At 50.6% G+C, this 14,759-nt stretch overlaps 1 protein-coding gene across 4 annotated transcripts in view; it reads right to left on the bottom strand.

Annotated features, from left to right (window-relative positions):
* The window catches only part of LOC144783388 (uncharacterized), a 244,913-nt gene extending 231,070 nt beyond the window's left edge, over positions 1 to 13,843 (bottom strand). For 3 of the 4 annotated variants that reach the window (XM_078662442.1, XM_078662443.1, XM_078662444.1), the window contains exon 1: positions 13,184 to 13,825. The gene's annotated coding sequence lies outside the window, so the exon portion shown is untranslated. Of the gene's footprint in view, positions 1 to 13,183 lie in introns of all 4 variants that reach the window. The other variant, XM_078662407.1, reaches the window with a different exon arrangement.
* Positions 13,844 to 14,759: the final 916 nt, after the last annotated feature.

Raw genomic sequence — 14,759 nt, 5'->3', positions numbered from 1 at the left:
TCAGAGGGCAGAGTCAGAGGGCAGAGTCAGAGGGCAGAGTCAGAGGTCAGAGGGCAGATTCAGACTGCAGAGTCAGAGGGCAGAGTCAGATGGCAGAGTCAGAGGGCAGATTCAGACGGCAGAGTCAGAGGGCAGATTCAGAGTGCAGATTCAGAGTGCAGATTCAGAGTGCAGATTCAGAGTGCAGATTCAGAGTGCAGATTCAGAGTGCAGATTCAGAGTGCAGATTGTGAGTACAGAGTGTAGAGTGCAGAGTGTAGAGTGCAGAGTGTAGAGTGCAGAGTGTAGAGTGCAGAGTGCAGAGTGCAGAGTGCAGAGTGCAGAGTGCAGAGTGCAGAGTGCAGAGTGCAGAGTGTAGAGTGCAGAGTGCAGAGTGCAGAGTACAGAGTGAAGAGTGAAGAGTGTAGAGTGTAGAGTGAAGAGTGAAGAGTTCAGAGTGAAGAGTGCAGAGTTCAGAGTGCAGATTCAGAGTGCAGATTCAGAGTGCAGATTCAGAGTGCAGATTCAGAGTGCAGATTCAGAGTGCAGATTGTGAGTGCAGAGTGCAGATTCAGAGTGCAGAGTGTGAGTACAGAGTGCAGATTCAGAGTGCAGATTCAGGGTGCAGATTGTGAGTGCAGAGTGCAGATTCAGAGTGCAGAGTGCAGATTCAGAGTGCAGAGTGTAAGTGCATAGTGCAGATTCAGAGTGTGAGTGCAGATTCAGAGTGTAGAGTGCAGAGTGTGAGTGCAGAGTGTGAGTGCAGAGTGTGAGTGCAGAGTGTGAGTGCAGAGTGCAGAGTGTGAGTGCAGAGTGCAGAGTGTGAGTGCAGAGTTCAGAGTGTGAGTGCAGAGTTCAGAGTGTGAGTGCAGAGTTCAGAGTGCAGAGTTCAGAGTGCAGAGTGCAGAGTGCAGAGTGCAGAGTGCAGAGTGCAGAGTGCAGAGTGCAGAGTGCAGAGTGCAGAGTGCAGAGTGCAGAGTTCAGAGTGCAGAGTTCAGAGTGCAGATTGTGAGTGCAGAGTGCAGATTCAGAGTGCAGAGTTCAGAGTGCAGAGTTCAGAGTGCAGAGTGCAGAGTTCAGAGTTCAGAGTGCAGAGTTCAGAGTGCAGAGTTCAGAGTGCAGAGTGTGAGTGCAGAGTGTGAGTGCAGAGTGTGAGTGCAGAGTGTGAGTGCAGAGTGTGAGTGCAGAGTGTGAGTGCAGAGTGTGAGTGCAGAGTGTGAGTGCAGAGTGTGAGTGCAGAGTGTGAGTGCGGAGTGCAGGTTCACAGTGCAGATTCAGAGTGCAGATTCAGAGTGCAGATTCAGAGTGCAGATTCAGAGTGCAGATTCAGAGTGCAGATTCAGAGTGCAGATTCAGAGTGCAGATTCAGAGTGCAGATTCAGAGTGCAGAGTGCAGATTCTGAGTGCAGATTGTGAGTGCAGAGTGCAGATTCAGAGTGCAGAGTGTGAGTGCATAGTGCAGATTCAGAGTGTGAGTGCAGATTCAGAGTGTAGAGTGCAGAGTGCCGATTGTGAGTGCAGAGTGTGAGTGCAGATTCAGAGTGCAGAGTGTGAGTGCAGAGTGCAGATTGTGAGTGCAGAGTTCAGAGTGCAGATTCTGAGTGCAGAGTGTGAGTGCTGAGAGGACATCTTTTTTTGAGTTGCGGACACAATCTTGGAGCGCTTGTCGTCAGTGCCTTTTCCTCCTCCCTTAAAGTTATTTGACCCCCCTGCCTGCCTCCCGCCGTCCCGCTGGTCTCAACAACTCACCAGCGCGACCGCCGAGCGGAGTGCGGGCCGGGGACTACCATTACCGGCATCCTCTGCGGCAGTTGCATCAGCCGACAGCGCCAGGAGGCGCATAAAAATGGTGTAAGCCCCTGACGAGTGGGACATCTTTTTTTGAGTTGCGGACACAATCTTCGGACGCTGGTCGTCAGTGCCTCTTCCTCCTCCCTTAAAGTTATTGGACCCCCCTGCCTGCCTCCCGCCGTCCCGCTGGTCTCAACAACTCACCAGCGCGACCACCGAGCGGAGTGCGGGCCGGGGACTACCATTACCGGCATCCTCTGCGGCAGTTGCATCAGCCGACAGCGCCAGGAGGCGCATAAGAATGGTATAAGCCCCTGACGAGTGGGACATCTTTTTTTGAGTTGCGGACACAATCTTCGGACGCTGGTCGTCAGTGCCTCTTCCTCCTCCCTTAAAGTTATTGGACCCCCCTGCCTGCCTCCCGCCGTCCCGCTGGTCTGAACAACTCACCAGCGCGACCGCCGAGCGGAGTGCGGGCCGGGGACTACCATTACCGGCATCCTCTGCGGCTGTTGCATCAGCCGAAAGCGCCAGGAGGCGCATAAGAATGGTGTAAGCCCCGCCTCGTGGGACGCGAGCGGGACGCCGGGCGAAGCCCGGGCCAAGGGCGGGCCCGTTTATGCCCGTAAAAGACCGGGTAAGACTGGACTGGGCCACCTTATTTACATTTGCACCGTGAAATCTATCTACCTATCCTCATCGGACTAATATTATCCTAAATCTTCATATATTTTGTATTAATCTTGATAATCCCCCAATCACACCATGACAACTAGAGGTAGCAGAAGGAAAACAGCACAAGGTGCTACACAGATAACTTGCCCAATTGACCAGTTTATCACTAGGGCTACTGAGGCAATTGACCAGGGCATAATCCTGCTAGAACGAAGGGTATCGCAGGATTTGTCCATGGCCAAACGGTCCTCGTTGGGCTCCCTTTCTGTTGCTAAGACACCTTCACGCCTATTGGAACCCGGGTCACTACTGGAAGTGCACGTAGAAACACACACTGTGCCATGTATGGTCGACCTGTCAGCATCTTTAGAGTTTTCAGACTCGCAGTCATCTATGCTGTTAGAGAAAACCCCTGTTCTTTTTGCGAGCCCGAACCGGGAGGATTCCATCACTGCACCAAATAGGGGATTAAGGGAGGAAGCGATGCCTAAACAGAAGAAATCAAAGAAATCGCATACAGCGAACCATCCCAAGAAACAACCTAATTATAAAGCCTTACCTATTATTCAGCCTTCAGGACAAGCTCGTCCAATACAGAGAGAGTTAATCTCTCCACCAACAGAAATAATTAATCTTTCCACGAATATAGCAAACCTCAGTGTAAACAGTAATACGGGTGGAGGGTGTAAAATCTGCGGTATAAACAACCAACTGTTAACTAGATTAGGGGAATTATTTAAAACCTATATGCAACCCATTGAACAGACCCTACTAAAGCTAGAAAAACAGATAGCAGCCCTGACTGCAACTTCAAAAACCCAAAAGGGGACGGGTCCTGGACAAACAGTGGTGCAAAAAGCAAATAACAAAACCACTAAGGCAGGGGCGCAAGCCACAAAACCCGCCACTGAAGCGTCATCTGTACAACAAAAGCCCCCTGCCACAGTGGTGAAGAAGAGCCCTGTTACAACAAAAATTCCAGCTCCCCCTACGACCCAGTCGCCCGACCAAGCTAAGCCTCCAGGGGTACAAAATACCAACACCAGGTCCAGGGGGAGGGGTGGACACCCGATACACCTACCACCAGAAGCAAGTCCCTATGTGGTGATTATGACTGGGGTTCCTGAGCTGAGTACAAATACTGAAGAACCAGGCTGGTCTTTAAAAAACAAAGTATTGCACTGGTTGTCTATTAACAGACCACTACCACCGTACTCTGCTAGTAGAGTCTCAATGGTCCGCAGGGTCCCATGGATAGGCAAAGAGTCGAAAAGAATCCCGGGAGACTGCGTGATTGTCAACTTTGATGACCCACTCACAGTTGAGCACATTTGCTCCTGGGGTATGCCAGCAACAAACAACGGGATAGATACAAAAAGACTCTCCTACTTCTACCCGCCAACACCTCGCTATAACGAAGGCCCAGAATGGAACTGGACCCAAGTAGGAAACTGGGACAGGAGAATAGACTGGGTTGACTGGCCCGGATATGGAGGTAGAGATGCTGCTCCCCCCTTGGGCTGGAGAGGCATCCCACTAGCAAACAGATGTGACTGCCTAGAAATGGTAGATTGACCATCATCGTATAATAGTCAGGAAGGCACAGGTCCCCCGCTCTCGGAGTTTAAACCCTTAAAATCATCTTCACGCTACCCGAGATCAAGTTCCACAAACTGTATCCTTGATATGACGACAGAACTAAAATTAATAATAGCCCCCCCCCCCGTAGAAACAACCTCTGATTCATCAATGTCTTTAGTCGCAATAACATTTATCGAGTTATCCGGTAACACTGGGAAGGTAGTTCCCCCAAGATCAACAGACCCAGATTTATTGCTAGAGAACTCTATCATCCCTGACGACCCCTCTGAATTACATCCCATTCTTTCAATATCACATTCATATTCACAGTCAGGTACTTTAGCTCCCAACGCCCTCCCTAACATAAATGACCCGGTAAACTCTACTCAGACCCTTTCTGTCCTATTTTGGAACGTTGCTGGCCTCCGCTCCAAGATAAACCACAAACCATGGCTAGACACAGTAAGTGCACATCAAATAGTATGCTTACAGGAAACCTGGGCCATTGAGCCTATACACATTCAGGGTTACAAAACATACTATGTTCCAGCTAGCCTTAAAACTTACGGTAGACCTAAGGGAGGTCTAGTAGTATACACCTCAAATAACTTACCACCCATGAACTTAACTGTTCTTCTTTCCAGCGAGAACTTTCAAATCCTAATGGTCTCATTTAATAAGTGTACGCTGTACTTTTTGGTTAACTTCTATAATAACCTTTAGTCCGCCGAATGGGTCAAATCTCTAATTGAAATTACATCCTTTCTAAAAGAACAACGGAACAAGTACACCTCTCTTACTTGCTATGTGATTTGGGGGGGGGTTTAATGTTTCTCTGTGCAAAAACCATAAGAATGGTATCTGTGGCCTCCAAGACGAAAACAGTTGCTCCCTGACCCATTTCACACATACGAACTTAGGTAACTGCCTGAATGAGTGTCTTTTCTCATTGCAGTTGGAATATGCGAATGACCTGGTGGATCCACCCGCTGAATTCCTTCCAACATTTCATGGAAGTGGTCTGTCAAGTCTCATTGACTATATTCTATGCTCCCAGATATTAAAGGGTCAACTGAAAACTTTTAAAACAGGTTCAGATATTAGTAGCGATCATTTTCCTAATAGTGTCACCCTGTCAATTAACAATGCTTTACCTCAGCTAACTAGGGTCAGCTTATTAAACCAACAAACATTGTCCATGGATAAAGTAAACGGCTTTTCTGTAAAATGGTCCAAAGTCGACCCAGAAGTAATTACTGGCAAAGTGATATCTAGAGCCCTTCCATGGATGAATAATTGTTTGGCAATAGATTCCTCACCCCAGTTGATTATATCTAGTTTTCTGGAAATTATCAAAATTATACGGGCAGAATTGTTTCGCAATCATAAATCCAGAAAAACGGAAACCAAAGGTTGGTTTAACTCAACCTGCCGTAAAGCTTTAACTGACCTAAACAGAGCCCTCCACAACCAAGACAGAGATCCTGCCGAGATAGTTAAACTTAGAAAGGTTTAGAAATTTGCACAGCACAACTGCAAAAAGGAAATAAAGAAAAATCTATGGGCCCAATTACATGAGAGCTGCCTACGCAAAGACAGCTCTCTGTTTTGGCGCACGGTCAAATCACCCTTTTTGGTAGATGCCACATCTTCCCAACACCTAGATGTGGCAGTGACGGCTGACGAGTGGGTGGCTCACTTTCCAAAGATATTTGGGGGTCCCTCCGCAGATACTATAACTGAGGTTCAGATGGCAAGTGAACGTACCGGGGACCAAATATTTCCTATTGACCTTCAATTTGATCACAATGAGGTCATTAATGCGCTATCATCCTCTAAAACTGGTAAGGCCCCCGGCCCGGATGGGGTTCCACTAGATATCTTTGTAAATAACATGGAACTCTGGTCACCTCTGGTCACCCAGGTAATGGCAGCAGTTACAAAAATAGGCCTAATAGATTCTTGGTCTTCTTCTATCCTGCTCCCAATTTTTAAGAAGGGCGAACGCAATAATCCAGCTTGTTACAGGCCCATCTCTCTCCTGGACTCCCTGGGGAAAGTCGCTGGCCGGCTGATCTTGGAACGTCTCCAGGATTGGGCGTCTATGAACAACATCCTGACAGATCTCCAGTACGGCTTTCAGGAGGGACTTGGTACTGTTGAGCAGGCATTGAACCTAACCCTTCTGATTGGTAAATATGTAGGGGCTAAAAGAGGTAACCTGTACCTAGTCTACGTTGATCTCAGCGCAGCATTTGATTGCGTGATACACTCAAGGCTGTGGTCCATTCTGTGTGAATTGGGGGTAGACCCTCCTCTTATCCAATTTCTCCGCGAACTCTACTCCGATGCTACTGCTTGTGTGAGATATGGGATTGGCGGCGAACTATCTCCATCTTTTCCAGTAAATAAAGGAGTTAGACAGGGTTGTGTCCTGGCCCCCTTCTTATTTAATCTTTACACCAACGGGCTGGAAGTGGCCATGCTAGAATGGAGTCAGGACCTTCCATCTATTAATCACCGCCCAATTCCCGCGCTGCTTTATGCGGACGACTCTGTAATTTTAGCAAGAACACTAATCCAGTTACAAAGACAGTTAGATAAATACTATCAGTTTATGCTCTCCTTAGGGTTGAAAGTGAATAAAAATAAAACCTTTGTTATGCACATCGGCCCCAAGGCGAAGAACCCTAAACCATCCTTCATCGAACAAGTTAGGTTGGAACGCACCAGGGAATATCCTTATTTAGGAATCTTAATGGACAACGGATTATCCTGGAAACAAGCCATGATAAGTAAAAACTTACTTTTTCAGAGAGCAACATCAGCTCTTATTTCCTTTTCGAGGAAACTGGGTAAACCTGCCCCAACTGAGTTGCTTAAAATCTACCACGCTAAATGCCATAGCGTAGCAACTTACAGCGCAGGGGTTTGGGGTTATGCTCCTGTAGATAACTTACAAAAGGTTCAAAACGGGTTTTTAAAATACATATTGGCACTTCCCCAAAGTGCCCCAACATACGGCTGCCACATCGAGCTGGGTATCGATTACCTGACAGATAACATCAGATGCCAGCCGATCCTGTTGTGGCACCGTATTTGGACCAAAACGCAATGCCATTTACCCCGTTCATTGATAACCGACTGCTTAGCCCTGACAAATTGGAGCAAAATCCCTTGGCTTCTATGCGTCTCCAATTTCCTCACGGATTTGAAATGTATAATTTACTTCTCTGAGCCCATGACAATGTCAGATATCACTAGGAAAGACCTGAAAATTGTTTGTCTAATCCATCTCAGAGATTTGCGTCTTTCCCAAGAAGTAATTTAACCATCAAATGTACAGATCCTATCGGTCCAGTCAGCTCCTGGTATTCAACCATACCTAACATTTTTCCTAACTAATCATGAAAAATATGTTTTGACTAGGTTTCGATTGAATTCTTTTTTTCGCCTTGTTACTTTTCCAAACGAACATGACTGGTCGCATGATTTAATGAAATGCCCATGTGACGGAATATCATCCCAGTCTACAATGCATGTAACTTTGTTCTGCAGATATTACGAGCTCCCCCGCAAGCGTTGGATCATTCCCCTTCTTCGTAAAATGGGCCTGAGAACCTGCCGGCCCGCTTATCTGGCCCTGCAGTCATTAGATTCTCAATACGCTGCTAAGTGTGTAGCTTGCTTTTTAAAATCATGTTTAAAAATTCGCTGTAAAGATTGAGCTTCTGTTTACTTGATTTCCTGTTCTCTTGTACAGCATCTTAATGAATTATTTTTAGTAAAGGTTTTTAAATGTTTAATCAGTTTTAATGGTATCAAAATATCGAGATTTTAACAGGTATTGCAATATTTTATTTCTGTACTTTTTATGGTTCTTCTATGTGATAAACGAATAAAAGTTTTGAAAGAAAGAGTGCAGAGTGCAGATTCAGAGTGCAGAGTGCAGATTCAGAGTGCAGTGTGAGTACAGAGTGCAGATTGTGAGTGCAGAGTGTGAGTACAGAGTGCAGATTCTGAGTGCAGAGTGTGAGTGCAGATTTAGAGTGTGAGTGCAGATTTAGAGTGCAGAGTGTGAGTGCAGATTGCAGATTGTGAGTGCAGAGTGTGAGTACAGAGTGCAGATTCTGAGTGCAGAGTGTGAGTGCAGAGTTCAGAGTGCAGATTCTGAGTGCAGAGTGCAGAGTGCAGATTGTGAGTGCAGAGTGCAGAGTGCAGATTGTGAGTGCAGAGTGCAGATTGTGAGTGCAGAGTTCAGATTCAGAGTGCAGAGTTCAGATTCAGAGTGCAGAGTGCAGATTCAGAGTGTGAGTACAGAGTGCAGATTCTGAGTGCAGAGTGTGAGTGCAGAGTGCAGATTCATAGTGCAGAGTGTGAGTGCAGAGTGCAGATTCAGAGGGATGAGTGCAGATTCAGAGTGCAGAGTGTGAGTGCAGATTCAGATTCAGAGTGCAGATTCAGAGTGTAGAGTGTGAGTGTAGAGTGTGAGTGTAGAGTGTGAGTGCAGAGTGCAGAGTGTTGAGTGTGAGTGTGAGTGCAGAGTGCAGAGTGCAGAGTGTAGAGTGTAGAGTGTAGAGTGTAGAGTGCAGAGTGTGAGTGCAGAGTGCAGAGTGTGAGTGCAGAGTGTGAGTGCAGAGTGCAGAGTGTGAGTGCAGAGTGCAGAGTGTTGAGTGTGAGTGTGAGTGCAGAGTGCAGAGTGCAGAGTGCAGAGTGCAGAGTGTAGAGTGTAGAGTGTAGAGTGTAGAGTGCAGAGTGTGAGTGTAGAGTGTGAGTGCAGAGTGCAGAGTGCAGAGTGCAGAGTGTTGAGTGTGAGTGCAGAGTGCAGAGTGCAGAGTGTAGAGTGTAGAGTGTAGAGTGTAGAGTGCAGAGTGTGAGTGCAGAGTGCAGAGTGTGAGTGCAGAGTGTGAGTGCAGAGTGCAGAGTGTGAGTGCAGAGTGTGAGTGCAGAGTGTGAGTGCAGAGTGTAGATTGAGAGTGTAGATTGTGAGTGCAGAGTGCAGATTCAGAGTGCAGAGTGTGAGTACAGAGTGCAGATTGTGAGTGCAGAGTGCAGATTCAGAGTGCAGAGTGCAGATTCAGAGTGCAGAGTGTGAGTGCAGAGTGCAGATTCAGAGTGCAGAGTGTGAGTGCAGACTGTGAGTGCAGATTCAGAGTGTAGAGTGCAGAGTGCAGATTGTGAGTGCAGAGTGCAGATTGTGAGTGCAGAGTGCAGATTGTGAGTGCAGAGTGCAGATTGTGAGTGCAGATTGTGAGTGCAGAGTGTGAGTGAGTGCAGAGTGTGAGTGCAGAGTGTGAGTGCAGAGTGTGAGTGCAGAGTGTGAGTGCAGAGTGTGAGTGCAGAGTGCAGAGTGCAGAGTGTGAGTGCAGAGTGCAGAGTGTGAGTGCAGAGTGCAGAGTGTGAGTGCAGAGTGCAGAGTGTGAGTGCAGAGTGCAGAGTGTGAGTGCAGAGTGCAGAGTGTGAGTGCAGAGTGCAGAGTGTGAGTGCAGAGTGCAGAGTGTGAGTGCAGAGTGCAGAGTGTGAGTGCAGAGTGCAGAGTGTGAGTGCAGAGTGCAGAGTGTGAGTGCAGAGTGCAGAGTGCAGAGTGCAGAGTGCAGAGTGTGAGTGCAGAGTGCAGAGTGTGAGTGCAGAGTGCAGAGTGTGAGTGCAGAGTGCAGAGTGTGAGTGCAGAGTGCAGAGTGTGAGTGCAGAGTGCAGAGTGCAGAGTGCAGAGTGCAGAGTGCAGAGTGCAGAGTGCAGAGTGTGAGTGCAGAGTGCAGAGTGTGAGTGCAGAGTGCAGAGTGCAGAGTGTGAGTGCAGAGTGCAGAGTGCAGAGTGTGAGTGCAGAGTGCAGAGTGCAGAGTGTGAGTGCAGAGTGCAGAGTGTGAGTGCAGAGTGCAGAGTGCAGAGTGTGAGTGCAGAGTGTGAGTGCAGAGTGTGAGTGCAGAGTGCAGAGTGTGAGTGCAGAGTGCAGAGTGTGAGTGCAGAGTGTGAGTGCAGAGTGTGAGTGCAGAGTGTGAGTGCAGAGTGTGAGTGCAGAGTGTGAGTGCAGAGTGCAGAGTGTGAGTGCAGAGTGCAGAGTGTGAGTGCAGAGTGCAGAGTGTGAGTGCAGAGTGCAGAGTGCAGAGTGCAGAGTGCAGAGTGCAGAGTGCAGATTCAGAGTGGAGTGTGAGTGCAGAGTGTGAGTGCAGAGAGCAGAGTGCAGATTCAGAGTGGAGTGTGAGTGCAGAGTGTGAGTGCAGAGTGCAGATTCAGAGTGCAGAGTGCAGATTCAGAGTGGAGTGTGAGTGCAGAGTGCAGAGTGCAGAGTGCAGAGTGCAGAGTGCAGAGTGCAGAGTTCAGAGTGCAGAGTTCAGAGTGCAGAGTTCAGAGTTCAGATTGCAGAGTGCAGATTGCAGAGTGCAGATTGCAGAGTGCAGATTGCAGAGTGCAGATTCAGAGTGTAGAGTGTGAGTGCAGAGTGCAGATTGTGAGTGCAGATTATGAGTGCAGAGTGCAGATTGTGAGTGCAGAGTGTGAGTGCAGAGTGTGAGTGCAGAGTGCGAGTGCAGAGTGCGAGTGCAGAGTGTGAGTGCAGAGTGTGAGTGCAGAGTGTGAGTGCAGAGTGTGAGTGCAGAGTGTGAGTGCAGAGTGTGAGTGCAGAGTGTGAGTGCAGAGTGTGAGTGCAGAGTGCAGAGTGCAGAGTGCAGAGTGCAGATTCAGAGTGGAGTGTGAGTGTGAGTGTGAGTGTAGAGTGCAGAGTGTAGAGTGCAGAGTGCAGAGTGCAGAGTGCAGAGTGCAGAGTGCAGAGTGCAGAGTGCAGATTCAGAGTGCAGATTCAGAGTGCAGATTCAGAGTGCAGATTCAGAGTGCAGATTCAGAGTGCAGATTCAGAGTGCAGATTCAGAGTGCAGATTCAGAGTGCAGATTCAGAGTGGAGTGTGAGTGCAGAGTGCGAGTGCAGAGTGCAGAGTGCAGAGTGCAGATTCAGAGTGCAGATTCAGAGTGCAGATTCAGAGTGGAGTGTGAGTGCAGAGTGCAGAGTTCAGAGTTCAGAGTGCAGAGTTCAGAGTGCAGAGTTCAGAGTGCAGAGTTCAGAGTGCAGAGTTCAGAGTGCAGAGTTCAGAGTTCAGAGGGAAGAGTGTGAGTGCAGAGTGCAGACTGTGAGTGCAGATTCAGAGTGTAGAGTGTGAGTGCAGAGTGCAGATTGTGAGTGCAGAGTGCAGATTGTGAGTGCAGAGTGAGTGCAGAGTGTGAGTGCAGAGTGTGAGTGCAGAGTGTGAGTGCAGAGTGTGAGTGCAGATGCAGAGGGCAGATTGTGAGTGCAGAGTGCAGATTGTGAGTGCAGATTGTGAGTGCAGAGTGCGAGTGCAGATTGTGACTGCAGAGTGCAGATTGTGACTGCAGAGTGCAGATTGTGACTGCAGTTTGTGAGTGCAGAGTGCAGATTGTGAGTGCAGATTGTGAGTACAGATTGTGAGTGCAGATTGTGAGTGCAGATTGTGAGTGCAGATTGTGAGTGCAGAGTGCAGATTGTGAGTGCAGAGTGCAGATTGCGAGTGCAGATTGTGACTGCAGATTGTGACTGCAGAGTGCAGATTGTGAGTACAGATTGTGAGTGCAGATTTTGAGTGCAGATTGTGAGTGCAGATTGTGAGTGCAGAGTGAGTGCAGAGTGAGTGCAGAGTGAGTGCAGAGTGTGAGTAAAGAGTGCATTTGTGAGTGCAGAGTGCAGATTGTGAGTGCAGGGTGCAGATTCAGAGTGCAGATGCAGAGTGACTGCAGAGTGATAGTGACTGTTGAGTGACAGTGACTGCAGTGTATGAGTGTGCAGGGTGAACACATGGATAAAACACATTGCCATTTACAATGCCATTACCTCTAACTCAAAAAAATCAGAGACCTATTGCATTGCCAATGGTTGTTTTAAAGTTGGCAGCTACTTTGTCCTCTGGTTGACCAGCCTTCGGAGGCGCCGGGATCTGGGGGCTCTGGTAGTCTGTGGGAGGCACATGTGGTATCGGAGGTGCCACTGGCGGTTCGGGTGGGTTTGGGTCGGTGTCGGCCATGGTTCTGGGACGCCGCTGCGCCAGTGATGCCCTTGGGTCCGTCCGTCCCACCCTAGAGACATCAGTGTGACACACAGCGGAGGAAGCGCCTGCCCGGTGGGTGGCTGGGGTGAATGATGTGTGACATCCCAGTTTGGGGGGTCGGCCTGGTGCGCGTGGACTACCTGTGGCGCTCCTACACATTGAGGCCTCAGTGTGGGGGTCCCCGTGGAGCGATCGTTCTTGGGCTCCCGAGGGTTCGGGACCCCAAAATGGTGTAATTGGGGGTTCTTCGCCCTTTGGCCAGAAAAGCCCCGGTGGTCTGTGGGCAAGGGGGGCCTGGCATGGTTTGTGTGGTGGGGGCTCTTGGTTCCAGAAGTAATTTAGTTAGGGGGAGGTGGGTCTTTTTCACGCAGCATGGGTCTAGTCTTTTCGGGGACACCAGCTGTTTGAGGGTGCCCCCTGCTGCATTCCTCCTGGATGTGGTAAGGCGCCTCTGGCTTCAGAGGTCTTCGTCTCAGGATGTCTTCAGGGGCGCCCGGGGGGGGTGTATGCGGGGAGGGGGCTTGGTCTCCGGGGTGCTCCTGATCTGGGGGTGGTAAGTTGAAGAGCCTCGTCTCCAGTGTCTGTCAGGGGCTGTAACTGGGGAGGGGGGCTTGCTGTCAGGCATATAACCTGTGGTCTGGAAGAGAGGGGGCTGGGTGAACATTCCCTTTGCGGTGCCCGTGGCATTGATTTTGGGGGTGCTGGACCCCGAGCATTAGGCTTGGGGTCTACGTGGTTCGAGGAGGTCTTGAACTCGGCTTGGGGGGCCTTGGACGGAGAACCTTTGGTTTGGGGGTTCGGGCTTCGATTGGGAACGTTCGGGTTAGATGCAGGAGGTTTAGGGGGGGCTTGGTCTCGGAACATGTCGTGTGGGGGGGGGGGGGAGTCAGGGCTTTGACTGGACATCGGATGTTTGTGCAACTGGTTTCGGGGCTGTGGGCTCGGTTCTTGGACCGCTCTGAAGGGTCTTGGTTTCGGGTGTTTGTCTGACAATGCCCGAGGCTGGCAGAGCTAGAGCCCTCCCGCGGTACCCCGGTGCGGATGATCTGATCTCGGGGGGTCTCCCACCAGTGCACCCCTCCTGTTTCCCAGTCCCCAGCACTCACCTGCTGCCCACCGGCCTCTCTCCGGCTCACGGCGACCCTCTCGCCGGCTCCACAGCTCCGATCCTTCCCAAAGCTCCGTGCCCACCACTACCGGGCGGCCTCTCCCTGGTTCCCGTGCCAAATCCCAGGCAGCCACTCCGTGCCCACTCCCGGGCAATCTCTACTCGCTCTCCAGAGCGTCACTGCCCACTCCCGGGCAGCGTGTCTTTGCCCACTCCCGGGCAGTACCCTGGTGCCCACTCCCGGGCAGTACCCTGGTGCCCACTCCGGGGCAGTAACTTGGTCTCTGGTGCCCACTCCCGGGCAGAAATTCGGTCTCTGGTGCCCACTCCCAGGCAGTACCCTGGTGCCCACTCCCGGCAGTAACTCGATCTCTGGTGCCCACTCGCGGGCAGTGCCCTGTGCCCACTCCCGGGCGGTCTCTCTCCTGCCCGGTGCCTCTCGCTCCCAGATCCGGACTCTCTCCCCGCTCCTTGCAGGTGCTCCAGCGGGGGTCACTTTGGATTTTCGGGGTCTCCCTCTCGTCCCGGACGTCTCTCTACTCCCTGGAGGCCTCTCCCTGCCTGTTGGGGTCTCTCCTTAGACGATCAGGCTGCCCCGGGAGTCTCTGGAGCCGTCCCTCCCGCGGCTCCTTCCAGTCCTCGTTCCCTCTCCGGCTCTGCTTCTGCCGCGCGCCCCCGACGCCCCGCGCGCTCCCGCGGCCTCCTACAGCGCGCCTCCGCCTCGCGCCCCGCTCCTCCCACCAGCCCGTGTCCGAGCGAATGCACCCCCGGAAAGGATTGGGGGTTCTGAGCAATAATCTGACCCCTCACGAGTCCACGACACCCCCTTCCTTAGAGCCCCCCCCCCCCCCCACATCAGCAAAGGGAGGTTTAGGGGCAGTGTGCTGCTACAGAGCCCGGGCACGGAGAGGAACTTTCCTTTCCCTTCCCGGCCACCCCCAGTGTCCAACTCAGACGCTGACCATGGAACACCTCTGACCAGAGACCAGCCGATGACGAGCGGGACTAAAGAGCAACTTTACTCTGTATCCCACTGCTCGGAGAATAGCGGGGGGGGAATGGGGGGGGGGGGGGGGGAGCAGGGGCAGTCTACCCGAGACACAATAAGCCCCCCAGCAACATCGCCCTCGCGACACACGGCGTCTCCGGGGGGATGCTGCTCCTCTTTTGAGAAAGCGCCAATAAGTGAAGCAGGGGCAGGGCAGGGCAGGGGTTGTGTTTACTGATAGTAGGCAGTGCTTAATTTGTAATACAATAAGTGCCGGGGCCCAAAGTTTTTGCTCCGAAACCCAGGGCTTTAAGTAGGATGAAAAAACTTGAGGATCTCTGAAAGGGGCGTGGCCAATGTAATTACGGGTGACTTAAAAACACGTAAGCTAAAGATCTGTGCTTAGCATAGTGCGCTGCCTGACTTGTATTTTGCAGTTTCTGTCATTGCATCTAGATATATGATGCAACGAGTAACATCATACCTGCAACAAGTCAGGACTATTGGCTTTGTCAATAGTTGTTTTTTTTTTTTTATTTTTTTTTCAGAGTTTTATATAGCGCAAACTAGAACCGAACCGAATCAG

The sequence above is a fragment of the Lissotriton helveticus genome, chromosome 1_1 (assembly GCF_964261635.1).
Source record: "Lissotriton helveticus chromosome 1_1, aLisHel1.1, whole genome shotgun sequence".
Lineage (NCBI taxonomy): Eukaryota > Metazoa > Chordata > Amphibia > Caudata > Salamandridae > Lissotriton > Lissotriton helveticus.
This window is presented reverse-complemented; position numbering and strand designations above follow the sequence as displayed.